A 15,985-nucleotide genomic window follows, 5' to 3' on the forward strand; every position below is an offset into this window, starting at 1 on the left:
TCCCAGATCTCCCCCGGGACCTGGCTCCTCAAAGAAGAGGAAGAAATGGGAGAGAGACTGGAGAGGAACAGGGCAGTTCTTCTGCCCGGGCAGGAGGTCACCATGAAAGGAAAGACAATGAAAGATACATCCAAGAGGTGCAGCCCTGTTGTTAATGGGGGACCTAGAAAGGCAGCATCATGGTGGAGACGAAGTAAAGGGAAAAGTTTACACAAAAGCTACAGTACAAAATGAGTGGCTTGGAGGGCTGCAGTGGTAAAGGCTTTGGACTCAGATGGACCAGCCAGGAGAGCTTCATTCAGCATTTAACCTCTCTGAACAGCACCTAGCCCATAGTAGGTACTCAAAAAATATATGGATGACATCATCTAAGTTTCCTTCACTAAGTGTAATTTGGTAGCCAGCGATCATGTATTAAGAGCCTTCTGTTTGCCCATCTCTGTTACAAACACCTTCCTTGCTTGTTATCCTGTCTAATCCTCACAACAAACTTACGAATCAGACACATCTGTTGTCTCTGGTCTGCAGGTGAGGAAGTTTGGGCTCACAGGTCAGCTGCACTAAGTCAACACAGCTGGCTGGGTACAGCTGAGGCTGTTCTCTGCCTCCCTTTGCTGGGTAGCTCAGGAGTTTTGTTTATGTAAGTTATGCAAAACTGCCAATCTGATTTACAAGAATATCCATTGTAAAAAGGTTATATTTATGACAACCATATCTAGTGCAAGTAGACAGAATGAAAAGATGAGTTTGAATTATTCTCAACCCAATGTCAGGCATGTGTTGACAAGTAGACATTGATTCAGTAAAAGCTATAATTCCCCGATTATACTTGGCACCAGCAGCTTTAGCAAAAGGTGTTTCGGTTGCAGCCTCAGAAGCTTTGGTTCTCATTTGCAAACTTGCGCAGATCACGGAGGTGCCAAGGCAGCCTAGCCCCACGTGACCCACTCAAAGCTCTCTTCCTGGAGGGAAGGAGGGAGAGGAGCTCCCTCCTTCAGCAGCGTGTCCTTTAGTTTGGTAACTTCCAGTTCTGACTGTGTGCTCTTTCTGAGGAAGCAGGGGTATAATTCCTCCAAATGGATGTTTCCTGGCCCCGCAGCAATACTGAAACTGTATATGCTGTGACATAAATGACCATAATAGTGTATTTTCCCTGGGACTGCAGCCATTTAAAATATGACAGGTGCATTGCAAAAACACTTCAAGAAAACACCGCCAAAAATGCTAAACTGGTAAGTAGAGTCGATGGATGATTCATTTTCTCTACTTTCTAAAAATGGTGAACTTAAATTACCTTTCTATTAAAACACTTCTGAGAAACAAATCTTCCTTTTTTCTGTAATGCTCAAAAACAGTCTATTTTCTTCTTTTAGAAACCACCAGTCATCAACAGTGCTGTCCAACAGAGTGGTCAGGACGGTCTTTCATTTTTTTCTTGAAATCCTCTTAGATGCAAAATGAGAGAAAAGACCGGAGGTGGGCAGGCTTTCTCACACTTTCTTCTAAGCAAGAGAGAGCAAAGGAAATGTTGAGGGTGCTTCGAGCTACCTGTGGGCGTGAATCTACAATTTGGTATTAAAACTATTTTTCAAATTAAATATAATATTTATTCAAGGCTAAAAAAATCAATCTGTAAAGAAGGTGTAAAGTGAAAAACAAAGGTGCCCTCCCCCTCCTTGGTCTCCAGGCACTTCTGTCCCAGATGTCGCCAAAGTTCTGACTCCAGATGTGTTCAAACAACTCCAAGCTTATTATACACAGAATAAACTCTTCTTTTTTAAAAGACAAAACACAAATGCCATCCCATTAAATGTGCTTTCCTGTTTCCTGCATCAACAGTATACCTTGATCATCTTTCAATATAGAGATATACTCCATTCTTTGTCTAGTATCTCATTGAATAGATAGAGCGCATTGAATCAGTCTTCTATTAATGGACATTTAAATTGTTTCCAGTTTTTTGCTGTGGGAAACCCCTCCCGTGAACCTAGAGGACTTGTACATGACCATCCCAGTACAGACATCTGTACATGACTAAATTAAAACTAAATTTAAGGTATATACCTTAGAAATTTTTATAGATATGTACAAATTGCCATCCAACATGGTTGAACTAGTCTATACTTTCAATAACAATGCATAGGTGTTCCTATTTCCTCACATTTTAACTCACACTAAATATTGTCAAACTTCAACATTTTTTCCAATTTCTTAGATGAGAAATGGCATCTCATGTTTAATTTTGAACTAAATGCGACGGAAAATACAACTTATCAAAATTTGTGGAATGCAGTGAAAAAAAATGCTCAGAGGAACATTTATAACACTGAATGGATCCATCAGAAAAGAAAGATCTAAGTGTAGTAATCTAAGCTTCTACCTTAGAAAACTAGAAAAAGAACAAGTAAATTAAATCCAAAATAAGGAGAAGGAAAATAATAAAAATTAAAACAGAAATCAACGAAATTGAAGACAGAAAATTAGTAGAGAAAATCAAGACTATCAAAAGTTTGTTCTTTGAAAAGATGAGTAAAGTGATAACCTTGATTAGTCAGGCTGATCATGAAAAGAGAAGGCACAAGTCGGTGTGGTGGTATCAGGAATGAAATGGGATCATCATTACTGATCCCAGGGGCATTAAAAGGATAAGAAAGGAATGTTATGAACAATTCTAAGCCTCAAATTGGATAACTTAGGTGAAATAGACCAATTTCTTGAAAGATACAATATGTCAAAACTCACACAAGGAGAAATAAATAATCTGAATAGGCCTGTAACTAGTAATAAGCTTCCCAAACAGAAAGCACCAGGCACAGATAGTTTCACTGATGAATTCCACAAAACACTTAATGACAAAACAATACCAATTCTCTAGTCTTACGCAGAAAATAGAACTTCCAAACTCATCCTATGAGGTCAGCATTACCTTACTACTAAAACCAGCAAAAGACATTACAAGGCAAAAAAACAAACAAACTACACACCAATATCATTCATGAGTACAGATGCAAAAATACACAAAATATTAGCAAATCGAACTCAACAACATAAAAAAAAAATTATGTACCATGACTAAGTGGGATTTATTCCAGGTATGAAGGGCTGGTTCAACATTTGAAAGTCAATTAAGGTAATCCATCCCAATCAGTAAGCTAAAGAAGAAAAATTATATGATCATATCAATAGATGCAAAAATACACTTGCAAAATCCAGCATCCTCTCATGATAAAAATTCTCACCGAACTAGGAATGAAGGGTAATTTCTTCAATTTGATAAAACATCTACAACAGACCCAGCAGAAACATCATAATTAATAGGGAGAAACTAGATGCTCACCCTAAAATCAGGAGCAAGGCAGGGCTGGCCCTTCCTCACCACTCTTATTCAGCATCATACCAGAGGTCCTACCTGAGGCAATAATCAGAGGCATATGGGAACTCTGCGCTGTGGGCACATTTTTTTCTGTAAACCTAAAACTCCACTAAAATATAAAGTCTACTCATTAAAAAACAATTTAATGGAATCTTGTTTGTTTCTTCAATTAAAAGTAAGTTTGAGAATCTTTCTTGTTTAATGACTATGTTTGTTTTTCAGAATTCTTTATATATTAAAGTAACCTTCGTCATTTCTGTGAAAACAGTTCTCTTATTTTTTTCCTTTTTGATTACAGTTTAATTTTTGCGTTATTGCTGACTTTTTCTCCTAGAGTTTTAATTTTTTAATTTATTCATATTGATCAGACATTATTTTATACTTTGTGTTTTTGTGCCTTTCTTGGAAAGCATGCCCCAGTCTAAGGTTTTTTAAAACCACCCTTCTTTTTTTTTAGTATTTTCTTACTATTTACATCATTAAGCCATCTGGACTTTTTCCTGAATGAATAGCAGACAATAAGTGTCCCGGTATAATTTCTTCAATAATCCACTGTTCAACCAGAAACAGAAACACTACCTGTACCATCATTAAGTTCCATAGATGTTTGGACCTATACTCTGGGGTGTAAGCTATTTCACTGAACTGCTTTACCTGTTTCTGTACAAGTTAAACTTTGTAACTGAAATTTTAATTCCAGTTAAAGCAATGGGGTTTTAATGTTTACTATTTCCTTCTTGGCCTTTCCTTTTTCCTGAAAAAAAAAAACCTCCCTAGATATTGTCATTTTGTTAATTTTTTTCGAGTGACCTTTAAAATCATTTTTACAACAGCAAATTGAATGTCCCCTGAGTGGACTGTTTGAATTCAGGTCCTCAAAGAGGCTGGGATGCCACCAGGGGACCCATGCCTGCTTGAGGAGGTAGGCACAGTGTGACCCTGGCACTGGTGCACTGGAAGGCCGGACCAGAGTCCTGTCGCATGTGAGAAGCGGCCTGCAGAGAGCCGGCCCCCAGCGGAGAAGAAGGCCCTCACAGGCGAGAGCTGGAGCCTCTGAGGGCAGACCAAAGGCGGGCAGGAAGCGACGGGTCTCCATGGCTGGGAGACAAGCGAGAGGAAAGCCGACAGGGCTGATGCTATCACTGGGGCGACAGGAAGACCTGGGCCAGCCTTCCCAAGGTGCCTCCCCAGCATCCAGCCCTGGCCCAACACAGGAAGGGTGCCACCAAATCTGTGATGAACAAATAAACAAGAAAGCGCACCAGGGCTAGATCCAGGGGGCACCCAAGCAGCGGGGGCGTGCAGGGAGGACCAGAGGGGTGAATAAGCTCGTGGTATGCGTCCCAGAGGGGAATCGAGGGGAAGTCAGGTGTGTGTCTTTGAGGTAACTGTGAGTCCCTCTGCCCTGAGATTTAGAGCAACATACAAGAAGCAGAAACATCACACAGAGATGTGGCTGAGGAGAATCGCCATCGTTTCCTGCCCCTCGGCAATCCCCTGGCCTCCCACCCCCACTGGTCACCTCACCCAGGGCAGGTCCCAGGAGAGCTCGGCGGAGCAGGTGGGAGCCTGGCTTTGAACATGTGTTCCCACGGCGTATGTGCCATGCAGTGGCCGACTCCTGTGGGGATCAGCTGGTGCTATGCTGGGACAGAGGGAAGCCCAGGTGTGAGGTCAGACAGGCTTAGTCTGCTCCCAGCCCTGCCATCCGCCAGTTATGTGACTTCCATCAAGGAAGGGCTCCTCTGAATAACAGACTGTGAATGAAGTGATAGAGCGTACATAAAGGGCTTGGCACGCAGTAGGTGCTTAAGAAATGTTAAGCAGTGCCCACCCCAGCTCTTCACTGGCCTTCCCAGCTATAGCTAGGCTATATTAGGAATTAAATAAACTGCTGCTGCTATGTAAGGCACTGCTTAGAAATGTGTTCTAAATTTCAATAAAGTTGGAAAAAAAAGAAAAAGAAATGTGTTCTGAGTTCCAAACTGCCAATTTATCCAGAACCTTTGGGCAAACCCCCCTTGTGTATGCTTGTCTGCCCCAAAACAATCCCAGGTCACTCACAGACAGCACCCCGAGAAGCCTGGCTGACCCCTCCCACGAGATCGACCAGGCAGTGAGTGCCAAATGGTCAGCGGGTTGTTCAAGGAGCAGAGGCCCGGAGGCGCTAGCTGTGCATGTGAGCGACATTTCCCGGGCCACAAGTAAGCCTGTGATGAGGGTACTACCCTGTGTCTGGTACCATGTTGAGCCTTTATAATGGTTATTTCTGGAGTTCCCACAACAACCTGTGGGGGGGATGAGGGGTGAGGGGGTGGTAATTAGTGTCTTTACAGAAGGGGAAACCAAGGTGAGAGAAGCATCTAGAAGGTGCTGAGCCAGGCCAGAGAAGCAGATGCTCCACTTTGTCCCACAGAATGTTGCAGGCTGACTCACCCAGAGAAACCAGAATGACCCTCTGGGGGCAGGTGGAACATTCCAGGGTCACTGTCCCTCCTGGCAGGTTGGTGCACCCGGAGGCCATAACCGTGGGGGCCGTGGAGAGATCCTCAAGAAGTCAATCTGTCCAGGGGCTTTTGTGTCGCCAAGTGGGAGACTGGGTTAAGGAGGCACCCAGCTTTCACCCCACTGCCCGTCCACATGCCACAGCCCCTCCACCGTCCCTGGTGAACCCCGTAGTGCCCTGGCCACTGGCCACCTGCTCTGACATTGGCGTCCAGGCAAGCGACTCTCCGCTGGATGCGGAGAATGACCAACACTTGAAAATCTTCCTATTAGCTTTTCACTCCAGCTGGGCTCTCCCGGGACAGAGGGCCACTCCGTGGCCCTTTACTCGTGCCTCAATGCCCCATCTCCACCCCCGCCGCGTGCGCGCGCACCCCCGCCTCCCCGCCACACCCCCCTCCGCACACACACGGACACTTCATTTCGGACTACAACACCCCCCCCACAGACACCCCCACACATCACACACACCCCCACACCCCCTCCACACACACACACCCTCCCCCCCACGACCCCCCACACCACCCACACACCACACACCCCCCCACACAGACACCCCCACCACACCCCACACCCCCACACCACACACACCACCACACCCCCTCCACACACACACACCCTCCCCCCCCACCACCCCCCCCCCACCGCGTTTCGGTGTGAAGACATCTGAGAGCCGTTTCCCGCCTTCTGCCTCCCCGCAGCGTCGCTGCCCCTGCGCAGCCAGCCCTCCCGTATCTGCAGGGTCGGGTCCCTGCTGGCGGCCGCGCTCGCTTTCCACCCCGTGAGCGGGTGCGGAGGCCGCGGCTGGCCGCTGGGGGGCGCGCCCCTGCCGCCAGACGGGGCTCCCGGCGCCGGGGTTTTGGGGCGAGGGGAGGGCGCGGGCCCGGCCAGGGGGCCGCGAGGGGGCGCCCAGCACCCGCCCGCGCCTCTCCCCGGCGGCCCGGGAGCTGGAACCCCTGAGAACGTCCGGGGTGCAAGGGAGGGGGGGAGCGGCTTGAGGGTCGGTGGGTGGGCGGCGACGGGGGCACCCGGCGGGGGTCAGCGGGAGGGGACCTGGGGCCCGAGGGAAAGCTCGGGGGAGGCAGACCCCAGCGGGCCCCGGGGGAGAACCGCGGGGAGAAGGGCGGCCCCCCAGCTCCCCGGACGGGCGCGGTGACGTCAGCCGCTGGCCCCCCCGCTGCACGGCGGCAACCGAGGGCGCCGGGAACGAGCTGCCCCCGCCGGAGGTGCCTGCCGGGTCCCTGCCCCTTGCGGCCCTGGGCTGCCGCACGCGCCCCCAGGCGCGCTCCCGCGGCCCCGCAGCCCCGCGGCCCCGCAGCCCGGGCGTGCTCGGTGCGCCCGAAGGCCCGGCTCCCCGGGGACCGCGTGCTCGGAACATGACTCAGCGCTTTCGCGGGCTGCCGCGGGTCGGGGGAGCGGGAGCTCTCGCCGAGGGGATGGGTCCCCGTCTCCCTCTGCCCGGAGCAGGGTTCCAGAGGTGCCCCCACACGTGCCCTCCCTCCAAGTGGGGTGGATTTCTCCGGGGTAGGGGCAGGCTCAATCGTTTGCGCACTAACTTGAGAGCCCTGAAGGGGAGCCCTGACCCAGAACCTACCACAGGGCAGTGTGAAGAAAGGGGGAGCCCCTGCCGCAGGGGCTGGCAGCCTGTGGGGTGCATTGGGAAGCATCTTGGCCCTCCTTGAAACACGTGGGAATTTCGGGTGCACTGCAAGGCCGTGGGATTACAGGCCACAGGAGGGACAAAGGGATCCTAGGCTGGGCTGGGGGTCCCCGTCACCTGGGCAGATCAGGGAGACCTTGGGGAGCACAAGTGTTTGGACTGGATCTTGAAGGATGGGAAGTGGGACCCCCAGGAAGAGTGTCTGGCATCATGGCAGCTGGGGAGTAGGGAAGCCGGCAGAGTCCAGAGAGGAGAGCCCGGTTTGGCTGGCCTGGTTGGGAGTGGACGGCGGGTGACCGCCAGGGCCATACACTGACTAAGGTTGTACTGCATCTGGTAAGGAGCTTCAGCTGGGGGGCCAGGGCCAGGGACACAAGTGAGCAGGCCACTGCAGCGATCCAGGCAATGACTGACGGGACACAGGGAGAGGACAGGGAGAGAAAATGGCATGGCTCAGGTGGTGGAGCACAGAGGGGACTGTGCAGCTGCTGGCTGGGAAGGAGGGACACACGGAAGTCCTGTCTGGAACTGGCTGAGGCCAGGTCTTCCCCTGATGCTGAGGACTGAGGGATCCTGCCTCTATGGTGGGAAACCAGGCCTCTTTCCCTGACTTAATAGCTACCTTGAGGCAGGGGATTTGATGAGATGACCTTGCCTGGGCGGTCTGCAGTGCACTCCTGGGACCTACCTGGTCAGGCTCTGTGTGTTTGGTCTGTTGTGTGTGTGTCTTCCACACCCATGGAAGGTTCTTCCTGTCTGCCTGAGATCCGTTGAATGGATAAATGAGCAGAGAGGCCAGTGATGGGTGTATGCGGTTCATCATGCACATTACCTGCAGGAAATCACGTACAATTTCATGTTCAGCAATGGGCCAAGGAAGAGGGCTGAGCTAGGAGACAAAGTCTGGGGTCCCCTAGGGCAGGGAGGACAGACCCCAGCTGCCTTTCTCCTGCCCAGCTCAGAGCTCTGGCTGCTGGGTCTAGCACTTCCGCTAAGTCGCTGTGAGAATTGCGGCATGCCCTACCAACCGCCTCCATCCGTTCTGCCATGCTCTGTTGAGCACATACCTTGTGCCACTCCCAACTCCTGGCAGGTGCCATGGAGAACCAGGCACTGCCCCTGCCCTCTGGAGCTCCCAGCAAGAGAGGCATACACACTGCCAATGTGGTGACATAAAATTTAGAAGCTCCAGAACTGCAGTGAGTGGAGAGGTGGCACACGTCCATACGGGTCTCTCAGCTAACAGTGCCAGGAGAAGCCAAGCCCATCTGTGCCAACATCCTCAGAGCTGTTTCTTTCTCGGTGCCTCACTTTCCTTATCTGTAGGTGACACTAGAAGGCTCCTAGGATCTCCTGCAGACTAGATGTCCATGCCTCCATGATGGAGGACATTCCAGATGCCCCTGGCCTCCCACAGAGTGGGCAAACAGACCAGACTGGTCTCTCCCCCACCCATCCACGAGTCTGGGCCTGCAGATCCTTCAGACCAGTCTTAGAGCCTGAGGTCTGCCACAGGCCCAGCCAGTTGATGTGGTGGCCTCCTGGGGCTCAGGGCTCAGCCTAAACCCTTCCCCAAAACACATGAACTCCACAAAGCAGCCGAGAGCCCCCAGGTGGGCAGTCTGTGCTGGGAGCAGGGGAAGGGCCGATTATCAGGAAGGAAGCATATAGAATCCCCAACATTTGTCCTCCAACCTGGAAGTCACGCACCAGACTACTGAGGGTGAGCAGGGAAAGAGATTGTGTTGAGGTTGTCCCCAAAACTGAGCTCTAGATCCACCTGATAAAATGGCCCAGAGTGGAGGGCGGACCGTGGGAGGTGGGCTCTCTAGAACTCTGGCCACTGGAGGCAGAATGAGTTTCCAGGGACCCCAGGCCCTGATGCTGCTCCAGCCCACCCTACCCTTCCTTAAGGACGTGCACTCACGGGGCTGTCATTGGTCTGGGTGCCAGCCTGGGAGTCCTGACATGTAACCCACCACCCTCTCAAACAGAAGCACAGAAAGAGTTAGTCTATGTTCTACCAGGATGGCAGAGTTCTACTGGCAGAAGGGCCACAACTGGGGACTTAGACCATGGAACCCTGAAACTAAGTCATGTGGGAAGTTACCCAGGTGAAGGGGGTGAGTGGAAGGCTGTTCATTCAGGGAAGAGGGCAGGAGTAGGGGACAGAGGATGGAAATTGTGATTCTGGGTAATAAGACCATCTGACTGGACAGGCGAAAAGGTGAGCAGTGAGTGGGGGCAGATCATGGTCGTGCTTAGAGGGCCTGAAGGTTCTTCCGTAGGTAAGGGAGTCACTGCAGTGTTGCTGATAGATGGGTGACATGGTGAAAAATACACTGGAAGAAGGGTCACCCTGGCCCCTTACTCTCCCCTGTGCTGAGCAAGCTGGGTGGGCTCCCACTTCCATACCTTTGCCCACTCCTCTTCCGCACCCTGCTGAATACCCATGTTTACTCTTTTAAAAATCAGAATAGTCCAAATAAGTGTGGCACATGGATCACACACGCTTATGTCTTCTCTTCCCAAACTCCATCCAAATGAAAAGGGATTAAAAAAAAAAGTGGTACTACAAAAAGCCTCGTACAAGAATGTTCATAGCAGCTTTATTCACCATAGTTCCAAACTGGAAACAGCTCATATATTCATCAAGGGGAGAACAAATAAACTCCTATAGTCATCTAATGGAATACTACTCAGCCACAAAAAAGAACAACCTGCTGATGCAACAATATAGTTAGCTTCCAAAAATAATATACTGGGTGAAAGAAGCTAAACACAAAGTATGAATGGTATGACGCTATTTACATGAAATTCCAGAATGGGTAAAACTGACCTATGGTGATAGAAGTCAAATTAGTGGTTGTAGAAAGTAAGAGAGAAGGGTCAAAACAATTTAATGTTTAGCATCTGAAAACAGTGTCAGAAAAAATGAAGAAAAAGAAGTGATCAAATAAAAACTTTGAGACATTCCATCAGTAGATGAATGGATAAAGAAGATGTGGTACATATACACAGTGGAATATTACTCAGCCATAAGAAGAAAACAAATCCTACCATTTGCAACAACATGGATGGAGCCAGAGGGTATTATGCTCAGTGAAATGAGCCAGGTGGAGAAAGACAAGTACCAAATGATTTCACTCATATGTGGAGCATAAGAACAAAGCAAAACTGAAGGAACAAAATAGCAGCAGTCACAGAACCCAAGAATGGACTAGCAGTTACCAAAGGGGAGGGCAGGTGAGAAGGGAGGGAGGAGGGGAATGAGGGGTATTATGATTAGTACACACGGGGTGGGGGTGTCATGGAGAAGACAGTGTAGCACAGAGAAGACAAGTAGTGACTCTGGCATCTTACTACGCTGATGGACAGTGACTGCAATGGGGTGGGGGGGGCACTTGATAATATGGGTGAATGTAGTAACCACAATGCTTTTCATGTGAAACCTTCATAAGAGTGTATATCGATGATTCTTTAATTTAAAAAAATACAGAGGGTTTAAACAGATTATGTGTGTATATATATATATATATATAAACTTGGAGACATTTTCTCGAATTAAAAGGTCACACAGTGTGGTCCACCACAGTGAATGAAAAAGGACCGCCCCAAGAGGCACTATCGTGAACTTTCAGCACATCAGGGATAAAGCAAAGACCCTAAATACTTCCTAAGAGGGGGAAACAAATCAAATGCAAAGAGTAAAGGTTTAGGGAGACAGCAGTCATGAATCCTGGATGTTTGCGGCCTTCAAGTTTCTGAGGGAAATTTCAAACTGGAGGCAGAAAGGGTTTATAAGCCAGTCCAACTAACAATCAAAACTGTGTACCTCCTGTTGCACCCTTTCCACAGATTTCTGGGAATAAAACAATACATAGAAATGGAAACAGGGAGGCCGATCTAGGAGAGAAGCAAAGAGAAGTAGTAGGACAACCGTGACAGCAACTGGTCTAGCCCGAGGTGAAAGACAGTTTTTAGGAGGGATGCCTACCCAAAAAATAAGTAAAATCGAGATTCCCTGTTGCACTTGGAATTTAATATTGATTCTTCTATTCCTGTATGTGCATAAAACATCCCTGGAAGTCCAACAAGAAACAGTAATATGGTTGCCTCAGAGAAGAGCCAGGTGACCTGGGGTCAGGACAGAAGGGACACTCTTTTCACTGAATACCCTTTTGTATCTTTTTCAATTTTATTGCATGTGTTTTATGGCTTATTTAAACAGGGATTAACAGAGAAGAGAATAGTATTAATAAGGAATTATAAGACCTTTTGGAACATTTGTGAAGAATTAGCCATAAGCACACAAAAAAACTAAACAAAGGACAAGAAGCGAGTCAACTACCACCTCCTGTATCCTACATGAAAGGACAGAGGGGCAGAGAACGCTCTCGGCTCAGCCCCCAGCAGGATGCACCACACTGTGACTTGTAACAGTCACATGATCCCTGGCTATTTACCAAAAATCTAACCAAATAGGGTGGAGGAAACATATCCTCATCTTCTATGTCAGGAAGTCAACGGACAAAGTCTGGGTAAACTGAAAATCCAGCTCTGGCAGTAATAATTAGATATATAGCAGAGACTACCTGAGCAACTGGAAGAATTGAAAGGCGTCAGGGTTACTTTGGGTTGTGGGACTTGAGGGACGGGCAGGGCACTTTTTTTTTATGTGATACGTCTTGTTAATTTTGCTTTTTTAATCCAAGTGTATGTAACAGTATGATAAAAAATAATTCATTTAAAAAGGAACAAGGAAGATCCACTGGCTATTAGGTGGAGAATGAAAAGCCCATTCCAGGAGCCCCAGCAGAAGATGAGGGGCCGGGTGAGGCTGGTGGTGGGGAGGCCCATCAGGGAAGATGGGGAGTCAGGCTGGGGGCGCGGGGAGCTCAAGACACCCATGGCAGCAGCGAGGGGGCCCAAGAGGCTTCTGGGTAATGAAGGATAATGCGGCTGAGGGAAGGAACCATACCGTGTGAGCAAGGCTCTGAGAACAAAGTTCCTACCCTGGTGCCAAGATGCCTCTGAGACCCAAGAAAACCACTGTGCCTGCTCCTGGGTGTGACACTGGGGTATCAAGGCCACCCTGCTCCCCAGCTCAGTGGGTCAGGAAGGCTCTTGACCAGGGCTTGCTCATCCTTGTGTCCACACAGACTCAGGCCCACAGGCGTGAGGAAACACTGACCAGGCAGCCGGGTGATGACTGACGGGGTGTCCCTGGCTTCCCCCCCTGCAGCTGGGAGTCCTAGGGCTGGGCCTGCACTCCCACCGAGCCCTGTCAACTGGAAGCTGGAGGTGCCCGTGGGACTGGCACCTTGCAGAGTCTCAAGGTCCAAAGCTGGCCTGCCCTTGCTGGGCTTCTGTCGTTCCTCCTCGGCTCTGCTGGGTACCCACCAAGTCCCTCCAGACCTCTCTTCCCCCTTCACCCCCCTGATGCCCACTATCTGGAACCAGAGCTCCCCACAATCCCCCCCGCCCACTGCCCACTCCAAGCAAGAGGCACTGCAGAGCGGCAGCACCCCCACGCGGGGGCCAGAGCCCCCACTTCCCACCCCCACCCAGCCCCTCTTCCTCCTGCCCCACCAGCAGGCAATCACTCTCGGTTCTCCCAGCATTCCATGCCCCCTTCAGCTTCAAGCCACCTTCCCTCAGGCAGCCCCCTTCCTCCTTCAAGCACACTCAGGTCTCCCCATCTTAAAAAACCTTTTCCGGGCCCTCTACACCACGGCCCACCCGCTCCCGGGTGCCCGCGCTCAGCCTCCACCTCCCCTCCCACCGTGCTGATTACATGCCCCGTGGGAGGCCACGGGCCCTCCCGGGCAAGCCTGCTTTCCTTCCTGGGCGCACCCGCAGGTTTCGTGGGGAGGGGCCTGCCCAGAACAGGCGTGTGTGGAGCAGCGGGCACGGCTCCCTGCTACCCTGACGGTGGCCCTCCTCCGAGGCTTGGTCCTTGCCCTCGGTTCCTCTCTCCTCCCCCTGGCCCACTTCTGGAAGAGTCCATGCACCTGCGCTTTGGCTTCTGCCTTCTTCCTAGTGACCCTGGGACTGTCCCAGCCCTGGCTCTGTCGCCTGGTTTCTGGTAGCCACTCAGCAGACACCACCGTGTCCGCCATGTCACCTGGGGGGCCGCATCGGGATGCCAGCGCTGTCTCACCACCACCCCCGCCCCGCTGCGCCACTTCGTCCCCTGATTCACATGGTCATTTGCCCGTCTGTGAAGTAACACTTCTCTGCTCCTGCCCACCCCTCCGCACTGTCCTGGATCTTCATTTGGTGGCTGCACCTCTGGCTGTCCCTCCCGCCTACCTCTCCTGAGCCCTGCTGGCGGTCACCTGTCATCTCCTTGGAGGGGTCTGGCAGGAGGTCAAAGTCCAAGCCCAGTGCCGGGGGTGCTCTCTTCCAGGCATCAGCCTGGTTCTCACCCCCTTTGGCCCCCACAGGCCAGGGGCCACCATATTCCAGAGTTAGGGACGGAGCCCAGAGCACGGCGCACAGAGCCGGGGGTCAGCGGCCTTCCTGCCCCTCCCTCTTCCTCCTCCCTGATGGGATTTTCTCCTAAGCTCTTCCTTCAGCTAAGACCTCCCTGGGCCGAGTGTGGCAGAGGGCAGGGGGCCAGGGCACGGACTGCCCTCTCTTCATGACCCACCCCTCTCCGTGTGGAGGCTGGGGGGTCCGGCTGGTGATTCTCCTCGTCGCCTGCATGGATCCCTTCCAGGGCTGGGAGCCGCTCAGTGTTCCATCCTCCATAAAAAATAAAATTCACACATGAAACAGGAGACGGAAGGGACGTGGCTGGGGATGGAATCCTGGCTCTCGGGTGCGGCCGGTTCCACCCACACTCTGGACACCCACCTCCTTTCTCCAAAACTGGCCTTGAACTGGGGGTCCCAGTCTCCCTGGGCCTTGTGGGACAGCGCCAGCTCCTGGCCCAGCCTCCCAGGCAGTCCACACCAGGCCAGGGTTAATCTTTAGCCAAATCCCAGGCGCCGGGGGATCTTGGGCTGCTCACAGAGCTCGGCCTCAGCTTAGACCCTGGGCAGCCTGGCTTCAGGATGGTCCGGCTCACTGGCCCCAGGGATGCAGCAGGCTGGGGCAGGGACAGCTGAGCTGCGTGACCTTGTAGGTGGGGTGCAAGCAGGTAGATCCTGTGAGTTTGGGTGGGTTAATAAAAAGTGGGGTGGCCCTGACGGCTGGTTTCTCCACATCAGCCCTGCTCCCTGGCCCTCTGTGGCCCTCAATCCTGGGACCCAGGCAGGCGCCAGGGGAGTTGGGGACCAGAAGGACAGATGAGAATGAAGAAGCCCAGGCCTCTTTCACCCCCTTCCCTCCCCCACACACCCACCCCTTGCTCACACTTGCCACCCATCCCACTCAGCTTCAGCTGGCACTCAGGGCCCCAGGAACCCCACCCAAACCCACAGGGTCAGCAAAGGGGCCTCTTGTGAACAGGGTGGCATGGGACTTGCCTCAAAGATCCCTGGGCCTGAATTCTCTCTCCCCAACCTCTGCACCCCTGGGGGTCTTCAGGAACCTCCCCAGCCCTGGTGACCGGAGAACCCCTGGGTGTTCTGTGGGCACTGGGTTTGACCCTAAGGACATAGGAATGAGCAAGACGGGCAGGTAATCTGCCCACAGGGCTCTGCAGACTCCTGGGCCTCTGAGACTGAACAGGCAGAGGAGGGTCTGAACGCTGCTGCGCTCGCCCTGCACCTCCCCCTGCCCAGCGCAGGGGCCACAGCTCACTAGGCCAGTGGGAGGGAAGCGGGATGCCGTGTGGGGATGGGGACAGGGCTTGGTGCCGAGTGGGAGGCTGGGCGAGGGGCGGACGGTTGGCAGCCTTTCAGCCTCAGCTGAATGCCCTGGGCAAACAGCAGCACAGGGAGGGCTGCTGGCGGTGGGCTGTGCTTCAAAGGGCCTTGGGAGCCATGGGTGGGGTGGGTGGGGTGATCGAAGCAGGCCCTCCCCACTTCCTGGGACTCTTGCTCTCCTGGGAGCTCCGTGAGCAGCTTCCTTCAAGGGGCAGGAGGGGCTGGAGCTCAGACCCAGGCTTCCACCCCACTGCCCAGCAGTGTCAGGCAGGGGGGCTGGGCTCTGCAGGAGGTGGGGGGCAGAAGCCCTGCCAGCCCTCCTTGGTTAATGTGCACCCTGTCTCTTCCTGCCCCGCTGCTCGGGTTGGCTTCTGGGAGACGGTGCCTTCCAGCCTGCTCCTGACGCATGCAGGGCAAGTTCAGGCCCCAGCATGCCCGTGGTGGTGGCTTGGACCTGTCCCACCTGGGAGCCCCAGGATGGGATGGACACGTGTGTCCCAGTAGGCAGGTCACTCCCCCAGGGCCTCGGTGCGTGACACGTTGGCTCACACTGGTCAGTGCGGCCCCAGGACGGGGGAAAGCCCCCTCCCCTGCCCCAGGGGCCTCCCCTCCCTGTCACCTGTGTTTTCC

At 52.1% G+C, this 15,985-nt stretch overlaps 1 long non-coding RNA gene across 1 annotated transcript; it reads right to left on the minus strand.

Moving 5' to 3' along the window:
• Positions 1-697: 697 nt before the first annotated feature.
• Positions 698-14,003, minus strand: LOC118968168 (uncharacterized). The gene is made up of 3 exons (XR_005055690.2): positions 13,880-14,003; positions 8,227-8,370; positions 698-1,502 (listed from the first exon to the last, which is right to left on the minus strand). It is a non-coding gene; the product is annotated as an uncharacterized lncRNA (long non-coding RNA).
• Between the last annotated feature and the right edge of the window lie 1,982 nt (positions 14,004-15,985).

This window comes from Manis javanica, chromosome 4 (genome assembly GCF_040802235.1).
Source record: "Manis javanica isolate MJ-LG chromosome 4, MJ_LKY, whole genome shotgun sequence".
Classification (NCBI taxonomy): Eukaryota; Metazoa; Chordata; class Mammalia; order Pholidota; family Manidae; genus Manis; species Manis javanica.